We start from the raw sequence: 18,651 nt of genomic DNA, 5'->3' as shown, positions 1-18,651 counted from the left end.
TATATATATATATATATATATATATATATATATATATATATATATATATTTTATATATATATATATATATTGGGCTTCACAAGGTACGCCAACACACCGGAGTGTCCGATTGTCAAATGTGATACGAGCAGCAATCTCCTCATTTCTAAACCAATGGAGTCTAACAAAATTTATTAAATGATGCATAAAACGTTTTGGTTTTATTTCCCAGTTTGCAGTTTAGGACGTGCAATAACAAAGCAGTACAATGCATTTTGAACTTTCGTTTCGGAGGAAAGTGGCTTCTTAATCTATGCACAGAAACATACACTGTTATACCAGACATCAACACGTATGGAGCATTGCAGGCAAATAATCACAAGACAAGGGCAAGAGTAAATTTCCTTGTTTATTCATGTTGAAATGTCTAATCATGTAGAAATCTGCAGAAGCTGACACCTGAAACTATACCACTCTTTATGAATAAAAGCGTTGGTTGCTTCAAATGAGCGTCCTAACCAACTGAGCCACGGAGGCCCCTTTAGAATTTTAATGATACACAACTGATACATTGCAGTAACATTCAGTACAAGTGAGTGAGTGAGTGCCTGGGGTTTAACTTCGTACTTAACTTATTTTCCAGTCATTTGACGACGAAGTAATCCTAAGAGTGCATGTAATGTACCCCCCTGTTGCAGGACGGATCTCCACTAGTCTTTTATCTCTTGCTGCTTCACTGAGACGCCTTACCAAAGGCAAGTAAGGCGCCTCACACGAGCCATTATACTGATACGGGTCAACGGGTTGGTGCACTATCCCCTTCAGTCTCTTCCCCTTTTAAGGTCTTAGGTGTGATTCGACCCAGGAATCACCCTGGATCTACCGTTTCCACAGAGGGCGCTCTAACAACTGTGCTCTCGGGGTCGGTTTGGTTGAGAAAATATACCCGAGCACTACACTATAGCAACAACGCTTCACCGGGGTTGGCCGAATTCAGGGGAGTTCACCGTGCTACAAGGAAGATCGATGATGACGTAATTTCTGAAACAACTCCACTACTGATGAAAAATCTGTAATACTCAGGGGTGAGTAGGCATAAAGATAACCCATCAATGAAAATTAAAAAAAAAATGGGAGGATAATTTGTTTTCATTTGACTTAAAAATGTAATCTTAGTTTAAGAGTTCGTTTTCATGTATCTTAAATATTAACAAATATTAGCTTCATAGCATATAGATCTTCTCTTTAACATTCCCTGTATTCGTAGGTACTGAATAGGCATGAAACAGAAGTCTTGGTTTGATTTTTAGCCAATTTTTGATTTCTTCACCCAAGGATTATCGTCAATGACGTGATATATTATTGTACTATCTCATGGATCGTGAATCTCTGTAAAGTTCCGTTTATGAGTTCTGCTGGTCAGCATGTTACCTTATCAGCGGTATCTTTGCTTCTGTGGTGACAGGAAAAGACCCTAGAGGGTCAAAGGCCATGTACTGGAATCCACAGGAAGGCTATGAAGGAAACCACTTGTGAGACAATCACACGTCCAGTGTCTATCTGTATTAACTCCCTTGTCCCAAGACAAGGATAGCCTGCAGTTGCTATTACACGGCTGTTATTGTTGCAGGGCCCACGAAGTCTTTGATAATTTCAGGAGTGTTGGGGGCAGTGGATCTACATGTAGTAGCATCCCAGCCCATCAGGCAGAGGTCCATTCCCCAGTAGACCCAGAAATTTGTTGCCATTTAGATAGCTGTAAACGCAAGTTAGGCACTTTTTGTTGGCAAATATTTTGGCACAAATTCTGGATGAACTTCGGAATTGTCCTTTATTATTTGTTTGGATGTCTTGATTTATAACCGTCTAATTCTAAGAACTAAGAATATGCTCAATGCCATATCTCGACACAGTGTTTTTGATATCGTCTTAATACTGATATATCATATCTTTTCTCCCTAAAATGTGCCAGGCCTTAGTGGAGGGCGCGGTAAAAACCGATCCATCTGACTCAGTATCTGATGAATATTAATAGAACTACAGTATCCAATCAAATATTAGTTCCCGTAAGGGTGAACAGAATAGATGAAACAACAAAGATATTCATCGGTTGTCACCACACAGGACCATTGGAAATGTACAATTCGATAACACAAGGTAGATGTTGGTTACATTTCGTAAAAAAAAACTTGGTCCATGCTTGTTGCAACGATCCAGCGACTCCTCAAGTTGGCCCGCCATATGATAAAGAGAGCTCAGTACATTAGGTTGATGTATTGTACGTCTGAAATTTTTTGTATATAACTCTTTTGAGAACTTGAGAAGGTAAGTAACTGATTGGATTGTAATGGCAGCTCTACCACAGGTGAGAAATTCAAGTAACATCAACATAAATATATCGAAGGACGCACACTTACGCTTTAAAGAATGGTCCTGGACTGTCAAGGAATTCACTACTGAACGCTCGTCGACCTGATAGCACATACGCGTGCTTTTTGACAGTGTACAGACGAATATGGTCATGTGCTCGTAACACAATTGAAACCAGTAGACCAAAATGGCTATGTAAATATATATCTGTGACATGGGGCGTAATGCATCAGTTAATTGATCGCTTCTTGCATTCTACACAACTTGAATTTTACCGTGTGCAAACGTTTCTGTATTTATGTTTAAGACAGGTATTTCCTTTGATACTTTTGGAACTAAAACTATACTACAGCCTCATCACAATGTCGTCGCACCACTTATTTTTAGCCTCTGTAATGAAAGTCTCTTACTAGTATTATATAAACAAACAGTAAAACTTTATAGGCTCAGTACAGCCGTGGTGAGCATGTATGCAGTTGGTCGTCAGTTAAAATACCCTAAAATACTCTAGAGCACTCGACTGAATAGCTATGTATTTACGTGTGCTCCCTCAGGAGAAGAGCATTGTTCAGTCCTTTTTTCGTATGAGTACTCAGTTTCTTCAGTTTTACATATATTATAATTTTTTGGCAAGTATATATGGAAAAAGCGATTAAACATGTCATCTCATCGGTTACATAAAAACATTTCCCAACAGAGAGTTTTAATTGTTTTCTTTAATTTGTTTGTATGTTAAACGTGATGACAACAAGGCATTTTTAATAATTCTACGTCAGTGACGTCTAATACATTGCAATTAAGATCAGTAGCTCCATACCACTCACTGCATTTGTTTAAACCGTAGTAGTAGCAAATGTATATGGAGCGTCTAATTTGCTATTATATAAACATTTGCATGAACAATATATAGCCATCACTGAGGTAAAAAGACAAGATGTCGGGTTTCACCGGTAACGTGTGATCATTTGACAATGACTCACTGTATAGATTACAGCATGGTCGGTGCTCCGGTTTTAATCTTTATTATAAAATATCATACATTGTATCATGTAACTCTTAATCTCCTCTCCTGTAATCTGGAAAAACCTAGTTAGTCAGTTGAATGCAAATTGGAGGAAACAAAGGAAACGTGTTTTGTTTCAGGATTAAGCTGCAAAATATGAAATAAATTTTATTTCGGCATTTTAGATCAAGACAATTAGATGCCTTTTCAGCTCACATAGGTATATTATTGTTACTGGTTTAATTTGGTTACAAAATGACTTACTATGTTTTACCTGATCTAACCAATCCTTCAACTAAAACATTTTATCAACAAAAGCCTAGTATGTCAACAGCAGCGTGATAACTTCACTTTATTGCCTAACACATGAACAATTATCAGAGAAATAACACCAAGTGTAGTTTGAATACATAAAACAAGTGTTTTAACTAATCAGCAAGATCATGATTTGCTGTGATTTCCAGCCAGAATTTTATCTTAGCCGTGGTAAATAAATCTACCAGTCTGAGACATTTTCGAGGAATAGCAGCAACTGCAGCTTGATTACATATTTAGGAATCACCCAAAGTGTTCAACAAGGTCATCATTGTTGTCATTTACTGGAATTTCCTGCCAGAATTTCCTGTTAGCAGCGGGGAATGAATCGGCCAGTTTCAGAATATTCTGGCGTTTCACGCTAGGAATTCCTCTTGGTTCATTCTGTGTTGGTGGTGTAAAATCCAGTCTGAACTTGGGTTTAAGAAAGTCAACTTCCTGGTACATGTAGTCTCCTTCAAAACCCTCCTTAAACCACATTGCGCGTGAACCTTTACGAAATTCTGCCACTGATATGGAGCTGAGATGAGGTAGCGTTACGTTCTTGGACTTTCTATTACCGTGACCGTCCTCAAATTCATAAAAGTCATGGTATTGCATTGTGATTGGGTTGATCTTAGTTCCCGATTTGTCACACAAATCTACGAAGTCCTGGAAATTACAAATCTCGGGACATTTCTTCATTTTCCTTCCAATGCAGCCATGGACGCTGTCTGCACGCATAAAAGTGTGTCCCCTTTCAAAATACTTCATTGTGATACTTTGTGGGCCCCAGGGTTGATTGACACACCAACACAACACCGTGTAAGGGACCCAGTTTTTGTTTTGTCCCGTGCAGTTGTCTGCCCAGAATATCACAAAATCTGTCTCACAAAGGCACAAACACTTTATATACGTGGAGGCAATGTCAACTCCTAATCTACCCCTGATAGCCTCATGCCACAAAATAACAAAGTCACCGTCTTCTTTTACTGATGCAAATGTCTCATTGAAGACAACTAATCTGCTAACAAAGAAATGTTCTTTGATGGTCATTTTGGGAAGGAGGATAACCTTTTGCATATCTACAGTAAATATACTGGTGTTTTCCTTATCAACAGCACCATCGTGGTCTTCTCGATAATGGGTACAGAAAACGTGAGAACATCCTGACTGAATTGTCTTTAAAAAAGTTGTCCAATTTGTTGTGATCACATGACCAGAATTAGGTAATGTGATTGGTTTAACTCATATGAGAAATAATTTGACTTGCTATGTTTTTCCCTTTCAATTGATCCAGGTAAAGAGTGTGAAAGCGATTCCTGTTGAGAGCTTTTGATCTTGTAGAACCTAGTAAGTGACATGTAGTCGTACATTGATCTGGAAAAACCTAGCAAGACGAATTACTAGGTTTTCCCAGATGACTATGTGGTATTTTTCCACATGATATTGACTTACTAGGTTCTTCAAGATCAAAAATTCCCAACAGGAGGGACTTTCACACACTTTACCTGGATGAAATGAAAGAGAAAAACATAGCAAGTCCAGTTGTGGGCCTAACTCATTTTTCACCAAAATTTGACTTACTAGGTTTTTCCAGATGACAGGAGTCCTGTTCCCAGTCGTTCTTGCTATAGAAAACAGTAAGAGCGACTTTCTGATCCAGTAGTACATTGTACATGTTTAGTAATACATACAAGTATAGCCTACTCACTACAGTGACATGACTTCCTTTGAAGGGGATTTTTTTTTATTTCCTGCTAATTAAATGTCCAATTAAAACCAATAGTGTATACTCCGCTAGTCGTATCTTGTTTCCGTATATACCAGTATTACTGTGACTGTCCATAATGACTTCATGTTTTTGTGTTTATTTGTAATCGGATTTCTGAACAATAATAATAATACGTGTGCTACACGTAATATTTCGGTTACTACCAGTACTCTGTTTAGCTTGTAGTTAAAGTACATGTACATTTGGATTTGAAACTTATATGCAATAGATTATTACTTCTTCTTTATATGTTACGTTATAAAGTTAGCATAGGGAAGGATCACAAAAGCGCTGGCATTACTGAGTTTTTCCTTCAAACATGTACTATATGTATTTGTGTCATACATATGACTAGGCGTGCTCTGTCTACATCTACGCTTGAATGTCCACTTGAAAACGCTTTATGTGGAGCACCTATTACATACTGATTTTCTAGTAATACACAAGACGTCTTCTACGGCTTCGTCTCCGTCGTGCAGAAAGTCTCGTACCATGCATTTTTATACAATGACCATTTGTGAATTCTCTGTGTACATGCGTGTAGAGTTACATTGTACACAGGACCTATACAGGAGCTTCTCTTTTTTCTGCTGGCAGATTCAATTTCATTGCCGTTCGCCAGTATAGATAGCACGTGTCATGAACGAACAAAAGGTTTAACACGCGTGTGTAATTTGATTGCTTATTTTAACTTTCAAGATGAAACCGAACAAAGGTAGAGTACAAAAATACAAAATGCCCGTGTTGTTCACACATAGGACTACCTGAGGTGCTCAGTAACATTAAAGCGCCACTGTTGAAACGAGTAATTCTACCAGCTAAAGTCAGCTTACGAATTCATTCCTTTCACCCAACCATGACATAACCAACACAGTTGTTAATGATTGTAAAAAGCATTTTAAAATTAAGAAAACAAACCAGCTGAAAGAAGATGGAAAATAAAGGCCAGCAAAGGCGTAATCTTAAGAAAATGGATTAAAATCATTAGTGCACACGGTAAAAGATATACGTACTTAACTGAATAACATATCAATTCCATTAAACAACACATCAGTAATAGCAGGAATTTAAGACGCTAAAACATGACATGGCCACATTGTCCTTTGTAGCAGTATCCCTAATACACCCATATTACAACGCTTTTCCCAGCAATTCAAGAAGAATTTTATTGCAACTTTCAAAATTTATACGCAAATTTTGTACTGCTATCATTTTCTAATTTATTTTACTTTTGATGAAGCAGACATTTAGGAACACTGATGATTATATATAGTCTCGCCTAGAATACAGCTGTTAAAAGTTTTATCATTGCTATACGGTTATGTGTGACGGATTTTCTTCATCCCAAATATATTGCAATGTGTTTTACACCTGTTATTACACTGTTCTTTACACCACATGATACTATGGCCTGTCACTTATTGTACAGTATTATCTCTCGTCTCACGAACAAAATCTAAGATATCTTTCTTCACCTTAAAAACTCCTTGTATTATTTGCCGGATGTACCAAATAAGAAAAGGCAATGTGATATACTGGTAAGATACATACATTAACACAACACCCTGTGTCTTTTACAGGAATTACAAATATCTGAATTATGAATAATGTTGATAGTCAGATACAGAAAAGTACACACACCAATAACAGCAAATGTACAGAGGATTAAACATGTACAATCATTATAATTATGAAAAGAGGCTTTATGAATAATATTGACAGTCAGATACAGAAAAGAACACACACCGATAACAGCAAATGTACAGAGGATTAAACATGTACAATCATTATAATTATGAAAAGAGGCTTTATGAATAATATTGACAGTCAGATACAGAAAAGAACACACACCGATAACAGCAAATGTACGGTGGCTAAAATATATACAAACATTAGAAATATGAGACCGGCTTTATGAATAATATTGATAGTCAAATGCAGAAAGGTACACACCCTAATAACAGCAAATATACAGTGGCTAAAACCTACACAAACATTAAAATTATGAAACAAGCTTAATGGGTAATATTGACGACGCTAAACACGAATGACGTCACCTAAGGCTTTGAAAAGAACATTCGGCAGATATTTGTCGTAAATGGAAAATTAAAAACACATTTTACATTGCTTTCTTACAACGCTTCTATGTGTTGATAATTGTTCAAAAAAGGTTGAACCTCATTCTAAATCCGACGTAATTACAGTATTTGACTTGTATGTATGACACAGTATGTGCATTTAGATTGCAGTACATGTACATTACACTTTAAGCTCTAACATACATAGAAGCATTGCGTGTAGATGATGGCATTATTTTTTTTCCAAATTGCAGGGTAAAGAATGTATAGAGCAGTGCAATTAACTTTTCAGGTGTGGGCTTAAATTTTACAGATTATATATGTTCTTACATAGGGCATATTTAAAGCGCATCTGCATGTTATACATTATATCGATTTGCAATTATAGGCAAAGGTGCACATTGAGTTAACAATATAATACATAATATAGTCATATGGTACGGAAAAAAATATATGCTTCAAAATTCGGGCTCTCTATAATTATACAAATTCAGTCATAATGACGACGATGTTGAGCATTTTATACTTTCAGCTGGTCTCATCTCAGTTTCTTTTTTATATTCCAGACTTATTTAAAATGTTACTTGTAACTGGGCGCTCCGATATTCTATCCACACTCGTGTGATTTTATCTGAACTAAAATGAAACCTTGTTATTTATATGATGAAATGATATTTGTTCATGTTATAGTATGATAACTGAGCACCTTGTCTGATGAACAGGTGAGAGAGAGAAAAGGTTAGATGATTTGCAGCATTGGCTGTTGCTATCTCGTCAAGTAGCCAATTCTGAAGCATCCTATCTTTATCTAGAATCTGCAGTCTGGACTCCTGTTTTCACAAGTGAGTTATGAGAAAGTACCACAGGTAGATACCACTTTGGTAGGGCACAAAAAAGGCGGGAATGAAAGCAAAAAAAACAAAACTGTTTAAACCCTCTAGATAAACATAAGAGAGACCCACCCTCCTGCCAGTAAGCTGTCGCTTTTCCTTTACACTTTCTGTTGCTTTGCTTCGTCGTATTCAAGGTCACCGCTAAGAGCTGTACCAGCGGTGTTGCCAACGGCTGGTCTAAGATCATACTAAGTATTGTATTTGGTTTTCCATATTTTCTGACGATACATCATTTTTTCTTTGCTGCGTTTCGTTGAAGGGTATGATGTGATTTGAGTAGAGATCGTTGACATTCTCCGGCTCAGCTTTGTCACTGGGCTGGGAGGGCGGACTGATGGCGTTGTTTGCTTGTGGCGCTTGATTAGCTTTATTCTTGTTCTATTTGTTAGTGACTTTGGCAGTGCTGTAGATCACAAGGAAGTCATTCTCCACGTCTTCGTATGCTCCTGGACTAGACGAAGGATTTAATGGCGGAGGATTTCGGTCTGCATCGTAGCCGTTGGACCAGCAGGGTTATCCATCCCACTCTGACCAGGCAATGGAGGGTCAGCCACACTCTGGTGGGTGTTACGGCTAGGAGCGCGCGATGAATCACGCCTCCTTAATCTAGCCAATTCGCTGTCATTGGCTCTTTTTCTCTTTCTTCTCCTGTAAGACAGAATCACATGCGTTCCTTGACTTGTTTGACATAATCTACTGGGGACTAACTAAAAATGTTGGTATTAGGACGTGCAAACCGACTGATTGTTTGATGGAACATGATTCTCCCAAGGTACAAACGAGAATAAAATCATCCACGGATGCACGCGATTGTTCTTCTTGACAGGCTCAGTGGATTACACGCACAGGTAAAACGAAATGCACGCTTGATACATTCATACAAAACAGAATGAGAAGTACAGAACTTAAGGGTTGAAATATGATCGGTCAGCACCACTGGGGGACCCACTTACCGAGCAAGGATTACAACAACCAAGATAATGCCAGCCACTAGGAGCACCCCTCCGATTCCAGTTGCCAGTGCTATAGTTAGTGCCAGGGAATCATCGCCTGAACAAATTGTTTACAAATGCGGACAAGTCATATTAAAATATGTTTCAGATAAAAAAAATGTATACATACATGTTTGTCCGAATTCCAGGCACAAACATACCACCTGTCTACTGAGGCAATTCCCTTGGAAAATAACAAACAATTTAGCACAGCACATCTTATAATAAAATTGGATTGCATCAAATTTACACATATTTTCTGGGCTAATAATGTTTACCTATGCCCAGTAGGATTCCAAGCGGAAAGTGGATGGCCTGCTATTATTGCTCCAAATAACATCTGTCCGCTTAACATCTGTTGAAACTTACTGTTTCAGTGTGATCAGACTTTGCCCCATCGAACCTTCTACCCAACAACATTCTTAAGAACTGAAACTTGATACATATCTATCGACTATCCTTGGCAACAATTTTTAACTGCGTTAACCAATTGTACCTCGCTACTGGCCAGTGTTGTCACACGGTCAATTGTTCTTTTAAAGTAATTAAGCGTTAACTAGGATGAATTGATATGTTTGCCCCAAAGCTATCCTGCCCGGCGGAGAAAGTCACCCCAATAAAAAAAAATGTCTCTATAAAAGGTGTCACTATAGAGCATCTGTACACACGTTCCTGATAAACGTGACTAACACGTCGCCTTCCTAACCTGGATGTTTTAAGACTTAGAGATTTGTTTACGTCCGATTGAATTTTGTACGATTTAGTGTTTTGTTTCTTGTCTTCAGGTGTTCCAGCACATTGCGCATGGTCGTTGTTTCCTCCCATCATAATGATAGCCACTGCCATATTAGTTAAATATATTTCAGTCCGGTTGAAAAAATTTAGTTGTCTCTGAAGTTTACAGATATCTTCCGAAAATATAGAGAATGATTTTTAAATTTTCATACATGTGTTATTCGCCCATTGATAACGGAAACTAATAGTTTCTTTTCTATAACCCATGCCGTTTTGTTTATTTGGTTTCTCCACCATGGGGTTGGTGAGTGCAGGTCTCTGTGTGGTGCTTTCCGCGGTGCCAACCAAGAAAAACAGATACTGTGTAAGACTCCAGAGTAGAGAATTAAACCAGAGCATTGACGAAAGCTCACGGTCACGTGTAACAGGGTGGAATACGGCTTCTTTGGCCGTTTGCACATCCGACAGTGCAAAAGAGCGGCTTTCTTGCATAAATGTGTTTTTTTTCCCTGTGAATACCAAATTAAACTATGAACAAGAATCTAAAGTCGTGTATGAGTCAACAATGTCCATGTAAACGGGATCTTTCAATATCTAACGTCGAAACAGGCATTCACATACCAGCCATCAACAAAGGTGTTTATAAACATAGATATCGTTCAATATCTACGCGTTAAAACAGATATTTGCATACCAGCCATCAACACAGACATCCTTTAATATATATGCATCAAAACAGATACTCGCATACCAGCCATCGATAAACGTGATTGTTCCAAGTCAATAACCACCAGGCCATTTCCCAACACGACGTATAATAAATGCAAACCGTCCACCCTTTACCATATAAAATGCTACATGGGCATAGATAAGGCGAATCCAATACAAAAGCCCCGACTGACAAAAGTTCTGCTGAAAGATGCCCTCAATCAAAAGCTCTGCGGACAAAATCTCGGGAGGACAACGAACCCTATCGGACAGAAGCCCAGTCGGCTTAATTAACTGACAAAACATATGCGACAAAAACATGATGAAAATATTTGTTTGTAGTAAATCATGTAGGGTGAAGGTTTGTCATCTAAAAACGTATCCCAGTCTGACAATTTGGTTCAACAGTTTTCCAAACAATATGGCAAAAACTTACTTTGCATAATTAATATTATCATTCAAGGGTTATCGCCAAATAAATATATGTTTATTTCCCGAAGTATCTATCACTATATCAATTTGTTTGGCAGAATTTTTTAGCATTGTTTTCAAACATGTTATGCAATTTTATTTCTTAAAAGTCAACTGCAAACCTTCATAGTGCTCATTCTGAAATTTATAGTCGGGAACCACGGTTATTATTTAACACATATTGCGATTGCAAAAGTAAACCCTAGACCAATAAAACTTGGGTACCAAGTTATTACCTGTTGTTCTTAAAACCACCCATCCCAATATTAACCCAACCCTGGACAAAGTTGTTGATATTTTGACTGGTTTAATAGCTGACAACAAAGCCGCGAGGACCAAACCCACCTTCAGGGAAATGGCATAGCATATGGGTGCGGTGAAGAAGAATGAATTTGAGCTAATCATCATCTCGATATTGTGTCGGATTTTTCCCCATAGCATATGTGTTTGATTTAGATTATTTAGAAATGTAAACCAAACCATACCATAGTTCGTAAGAAAAGAATTTTTTTGGAAAACCCTTATGAAAAATAAAGAAAAATATTTAATTTATTTTCATGCTACTGTGTATTTTTAATGCTTTACAAGGATACACGTGTATATGATAAATAAAATCAAAATCTACTGACTTACCTTGGGATGGACTTGGGGGGTGTGTGATGACATTGGTAGTTGAAGCCCACACGGCTGTGGTACTTCCACCTGGAATTGGGAAATAAAACTGTCATTTGGAGGAAAACAAGTGTCAGTTACCCAGGTAAAGCAAACAAACTTGCGATTATTTTCTTTTTGCATTGTTTGAACGTACATTTACTTATCATTTGATGACATAAGCCACGGTCAACCCGGTTTTACAATCCTAACGTTTCCATTGAAAACATTACGGCTGGTATCATTTTCTGCACAAAGAGTATTGGCCTCATGTCGGATTTGTTTAAAATCAAGATATCGGAAAATTATAATAAATTAACATATACGAATATTGCTATCCCCCATCTCTTTGGCAGCCTCCATGAGATGTAACATCGATATGGAAATTTTTATATCATAACTGGTTCTCCTTACAGTGGGGTGTATCCATTACTTCCACTGTATAAACTGGCTGTAACGCCACTTGACAGAGTCCCTAGATATTGCCATCAGGTCTACCTTTATTCGGCCAATCTTCTCAAGGGGAGATCAGTCATGGAGAAAGTGCGCAGTCGACATTCTATAACTGTCATTTGACACAACTTGGCATTTGTTCCAGGGACACAACGCTTTCTCACTTCTTGGATTTGTTAACAAATTGCCTTTAAACAACGCCTATATTCTAGTCTTACAAATTCCTTGTTTATTTGTTTGAATATTTCACTTCCATTACAGCGGTCAGGTAAATCAAAGAAACAAATAGGCTGTGACTTGGAGAAATCAGTCCTGACACGTGTACTTTACATATCTCGTCATGTGAGGACTCATCCTTGCCACACATACACGGTGATGTTCGAATATGGAATATCATAGGTCAGAATCTGATGGCAGACTGTAATGTAGTAATACACATTGGGAATCCCCGCAATAAACACATAAATACAAATGGAATCTCACAAAACGCCCCATGTTCAATTGCGGTCGTTAATTGATGTTGAGAAATGACAGCTCTGTCATTTAGATGGTAAATAGACGAGTTGTTTTACAACAGGTTCATTTAGATGAAGACTACACCATGATCTCGACGCCTTAACCAGTGTAGGCCTATATTTTCTCAGAAAACGTTACTATAAAATCTGATCAACCTTTAGACTCACAATTTAGCGACTGTCAAATTCCACGAAATTAAGTTCAAAGACAGCAGGAATACTCAACAACACCATAGTTGAAGCAGCAATTTGTGAAAAATGTGAAGTGATGTCTAATAGCATTTTTGTAGACATCACATGTATTAGTCTCTCCGCCCATTTCTGTAACGCTAACCTTTACTGGATGCGACACGTATACATCATGCATTGGACTTTGGCACTTTCATAATTATGCCACATGTCAATAATTAAAATAAACCTTTATTACTCACCCAGGCATTGTCCTGTGGGTGACAGTGTTGCTCCTGGTAAACAGTTACACCGGTACATGTTTGTATTCAATATTTCCGTACACGCGGTGTTGCCATTACAGATGCTACCTGACCTGCAGGATTCTGCAATAGAAGATAAGAACAACAGGCATGCACAGATATACTTAGTCCTTGATGACAGTTAAAATATCCTATACCACTGCATAACAACAGTATATCTATTTGAGAAAACTCGAATTTAAAACAATGTACACGTATAATACATTTGTCATTTCATTAAATCAAAACTTACCCTGAAAAAAAATCAAATACCGGTACTGCATGCGTTCCAAAAAGTTCATTTGACGATTAACTTACTCAGTAAGTAATGCTAGGGATCGAGACCGTGTATAAGAAATGTATTAGAATTGTGACACTATTAATCAACTCGTCAATACGTCATTCTGTGCTGAATGAACCCTTCATTGTAATCTTGTTATCCAGGTTTCCCGGGAAAACTGGTTTGGTGTGGACATGGCGTCCTGCTATCTGCATGAGTAATCTTTTGGTTTGACTCTGTAGTGAACTCGTAAAACACATTTTACCAATGGTGAATTGTGAAATCATGTGATTGCGTTATTAGTCAGGTATCTTCCAATGGAAGTGGTTGGTTAGCGCGCTAGCGCAGCGTAATGACCCAGGAGTCTCTCACCAATGCGGTCGCTGTGAGTTCAACTCCAGCTCATGCTGGCTTTCTCTCCGGCCGTATGTGGGAAGGTCTGCAGCTACCTGCGGATGGTCGTGGGTTTCCCCCGGGTTCTGCCCGGTTTCCGCCCACCATAATGCTGGCCGCCGTCGTATAAGTGAAATATTCTTGAGTACGGCGAAAAACACCAATCAAAAAAAAAAATTCCAATGGAAGTGTGTGGTAGTACATTTTTACAAGACATAAACAGTTTTACATGTACTCTACAATCATTCCTTGAACTATTCCCTTGTTTGATACAAATCCACTAGTACAAAAGCCGTATCAAGCCCATGTTACGGCGGGTAATTCAGAAATTTGCCAGGGAATACATGGAGATGTATAGAAACATATACTTAAATTCAAATACTCATCATTAGCCAATTCGGTAAAGTAACAAAGAAAAACTGGGTCGTTCTGGCTGAGATTTCTTCACATTTACATATATCTTAAAATTTGTGCAATCTACATTAGAATTAGGGCTTACATCATCAAAATATGTGATGTTGCGTAAGTTTATACAATGCACAAATGCCAGTTGTGTTCCACATGGGATGATGCATGTGTCTTCTAATTTGGAGTCCCAATGGCAATTTTACACGTCTAATGTACTTTAACTTACCCACACAGTACCACAGGGATGGGGATGTGCCCGTCAGTTCTATTAGTACGCCATTGTTGAATGAGCATCTACACCCAGCCGTGTCCGCCCTACATTCTGCTCTGTAACCACACAGCTGATCTCCACATTCTGTAACTCCCTCACCTTAGGACACAGACAATCAAGGCTGATCATCACTACAGACATGCAAACAAATCTGTTTTGCGAAATTTCTGATCCTTGGGATAATGGCAGTAAAACAATGCAAATGTGTTATATATTTCAACGCCTAAGAATATACCACACAATCTGACATTAGTTTTCGTCAAATAAATAAATAAATAAGACAACCGTTTCATTCTAACATAGAGCATATAACATTTTAATATTCGTGATATATACATGTGCTGTCTGATTGTTGCAAGAAACAAAATTAGATTCTGAGCTAGAAAAAAATAATATCTTCGCTTGTGACGTGAACATGTGTTATTCTCAAGCTCTCATTCTAAACCCAGCTGTCGTATTAGTGAAATAATGAATTCCGCGTAAAACACCAATCAAATAAATCTTTCTACACCAAACTGCCCTGTGATGTTTACCAGTGGAACCAACTTCTGTTTTCCTTGCTGAGGCAAAGATGTAAAATTACAGCAATGCGGAGAGACTCTACCTGACTGGTCAGTGAACAATGAGGTTGCACTTCACATTTCCACATACATGTAGTCTGCCTTATCGTACATGCATTGTTACATACACTATCAGGGTGTGATGACCGTATGATGTCAGATGCATCTGCTTGGTCTTAAGCAATTGTACACAACCTAGACTGTTGTGATATAAATGCACAAACTATTTATTAGTGATATAATCTCAGGAACAAAAAGTGTGCTCTGTTGTATTAATACTGTGAATGATCAACTTACGCAAACAGTGAAATATGGAGAAAGTATTACCATCACCCATCGTTCTCAATCTTTTCTGGTGAGTCACATCTGGTTCCATAACCAAGCAATATATTTGTTCCTTCATTATGCATGGGCATGCTACGTCATGTCGGTTGCAACTTTAAATACTTCAGAGATTGCTTCAGAAGATACGTTTTAAGCAGTCTCTGGAGTATTTAATATTAAAAAAGGATATGATGTTAGAATGGTCAAGGTATATAATAGTGATATCATCTGATGACCAAGCATAGTGCTTTTGTCACAGATACGAAAAATATTCAACTTACCTAAACAGTAAAGTGTAAAGAAAGGATTACGCTTCCTCCTCCTCAGGTCGCCGCTGTCAGACAAGCATACACACTGACTCGTCTTGTTGTCACATCTAGTTCCATAGCCACACACGGAGTTTGGTCCACATCGTTCAGCTCCAATACCTAGTAACATAAGTCAGTTAAATCTGGGTTAAAATGTGTACAATTCTGTCTCAGTGTGTGATAAATGGGGATGGTGGGCCAAAATCCTTCCCACGGTGAGAATGGTAGAAAATGCCAAGAGCTAAATTTTCCCGTTAGCTTCTTTCCATATACAGTGTTATTCATTGTATATACCGTACTTGTACTAAAATGTGTGGAAATTATATACTGCTGAGAATAAGCTAATGGCCCATGCAGAAATATACATTACAAATACGTCACCCGAGAATCAGTGCGGCAATGTACCGGTATATCATTTTTCATCAGATTTCCACTGTCGCTGCTTTTGGGGCATTGAGGTCGTTCGTGTGATCGTTTGCACAGTTTAAAATTTGTTCATGGACACTTTCCTGTCACCAATGTGATGTGAAAATATGTATGTCTGACGTGGAAAAAGGTCAACAGTTACTCGCCATAGTTAGGTGATTTTCCTCTGTTCGCTCTTGTAGATGTTTGAGGCCAACATACTCAAAACTTTATCAAAAAGTTTGGTTAAGTAGTTGTTATAGATTGCTTTACCTGGGGTTTTCCACCTACTCAACAGCCTGTACTTGATGTCTTTGGTGTGAGAGAGAAAGCCAATTTTTAAAAAGTAATGAAACAATTAAACAGAGACTACGTACACAGTTTCAAAAGTCTGTTATAGTTTATGAGACAACGGAGATATGCATTTGCCGGTGTTTTGGGGGCCTTTGTGACAAACAAAGGTCTTCGTGTGATCGTTTGCACAGTCTAAAGTTTGTTGAAGGACAAAAGCCTATCACCAGTGTGTTATGAAAATGTGTATGTCTGACGTGGAAAAAGGTCGACAGTAACTCGCCATAGTTAGGTGATTTCCTCTGTTCGCTCCTGTAGATGATTCAGGCCAACATATTCAAAATTAACCAAAAAGTTTGACTTAAAAAATGTTGTTGATTTCTTTACCTGTGGTTTGCAACATACTCAGCAGCCTATACTTTATGTATCTCGTGTGAGAGAGAAAGCCAATTTTTAAAAAGTAATGAAACAGTTAAAACAGACTACCTGCACAGTTTCACAAGTCTGTTATAGTTTATAGTCTGTTATAAGACAACGAGGATATACATTTACGGCTAAACAGAACATGATGAATCTAAAGTATAGAATTAGTTACAAAGAAAATACTACAAGTTTCTACCCCGGTACTAAAGCACAGGTATGTGAAGATTAAGACACCCTATAACAGAACCCTATATTGATTGTTGTCACGTCGAATGAATATTATAGGGCTTAGTCTCATTGACTAGGGTAGTTCTAACGTCCAGCTATACGCGCACATTGTAAGTTAAGCTCTTTTTCCGTCTCTGCCTGCAATGACATCTCACGGCGATATGATATATTACCCAGGTGTGATTAATAGCGGAACAGACCACATCTGTCTGGCAAACACCAACATTAAACTATTCAAGCAATGATACAGGTCAAGAATTGAGGCAAAGAATAAGGAGTCACATCGGCTATTTATCCAGACTCACCTTTGACGAGTGTTGTTGTCAGTCCAAATGTTAAGCCAGCTAAAGTCAGGAGCTCGCACCAGCATGTGGGTAGGATAGAGAATGCCATACTTTACACCTTAGGTTCTGTAATCTGTTTGTGGATATTTAAAATGCACGAGCCACTGTATTCAAGTGCATGGAGATTGAAGTTCTACAATTTTTACAACCCCACTTTATTCCTTCTCACTCTAAAAGGTTATGTTGTATACCACGATTCCATCCAGCCTACAGTAATACTGAGATGACCGAAACCATCGATAGGACAGAATGGTATGATTTAAACACTGTCTATTTATTTTTAGAGTAAAATTTTAATATATTCAGCCCTGTATTCAATGCGTATATTTCTGATCTGGCTGTGTGTATCTGAATGGCATAGTGTAGCTGGTGATCTACAGCATATACATGTAGTATTAGGTAAAAGTGTATACAGGTAGTGTGGAAGATCTTCATTTGGGTGCCCTACGTGTGTTCCCTGAACATCGCATGAGTGGTTTCTGTTATGCATACAGATCTCCTTCAGGTATTGAGGACAGATTACCATAGCAACCTGCTAGTACGTTTGCAAAAGTAGGTCATAGAAAAGTTATGAATGCTGAAATTTTTCTTCATGTTACCTGAATATGGCGTGTACATTGAGGTCTTAATGAGCCCGCGCAAGCCGAGTAACGTATCCACATGACTGATCTCCTACACATTTATTCAGGTGGATCCAAATCACTAGTCGGGTAGAGAGACATTTCAATGTTCCAGAGACGATTAAATAAAGATCATTGTTGTGTATGTCATGGGCATTACATTTTGCGCCGCATTATGACTTACATTTGGCGCCGTATTATGACTTACAGTTGGCGCAGCATTATGACTTACATTTGGCGCCGCATTATGACTTACATTTGGCGCCGTATTATGACTTACGGTTGGCGCAACATTATGACTTACATTTGGCCCCGCATTATGACGATACACTGTAGAACAAAAACTCGAGAAAACATGATTACATCACAAAGTTTCTCTGTGGCAGGACATGTGGTTTCTATAGTGATAT

At 38.1% G+C, this 18,651-nt stretch overlaps 1 protein-coding gene and 1 long non-coding RNA gene across 2 annotated transcripts in view; one reads left to right on the top strand and one right to left on the bottom strand.

Moving 5' to 3' along the window:
- The window catches only part of LOC135462875 (uncharacterized), a 315,472-nt gene that overhangs the window by 25,429 nt on the left and 271,392 nt on the right, over nt 1-18,651 (top strand). The gene's annotated exons all lie outside the window — the stretch shown is intronic.
- Nucleotides 11,336-14,826, bottom strand: LOC135463208 (uncharacterized). The gene is made up of 3 exons (XR_010443542.1): nt 14,694-14,826; nt 13,348-13,470; nt 11,336-11,999 (listed from the first exon to the last, which is right to left on the bottom strand). It is a non-coding gene; the product is annotated as an uncharacterized LOC135463208 (long non-coding RNA).

The sequence above is a fragment of the Liolophura sinensis genome, chromosome 2 (assembly GCF_032854445.1).
Source record: "Liolophura sinensis isolate JHLJ2023 chromosome 2, CUHK_Ljap_v2, whole genome shotgun sequence".
Lineage (NCBI taxonomy): Eukaryota > Metazoa > Mollusca > Polyplacophora > Chitonida > Chitonidae > Liolophura > Liolophura sinensis.
This window is presented reverse-complemented; position numbering and strand designations above follow the sequence as displayed.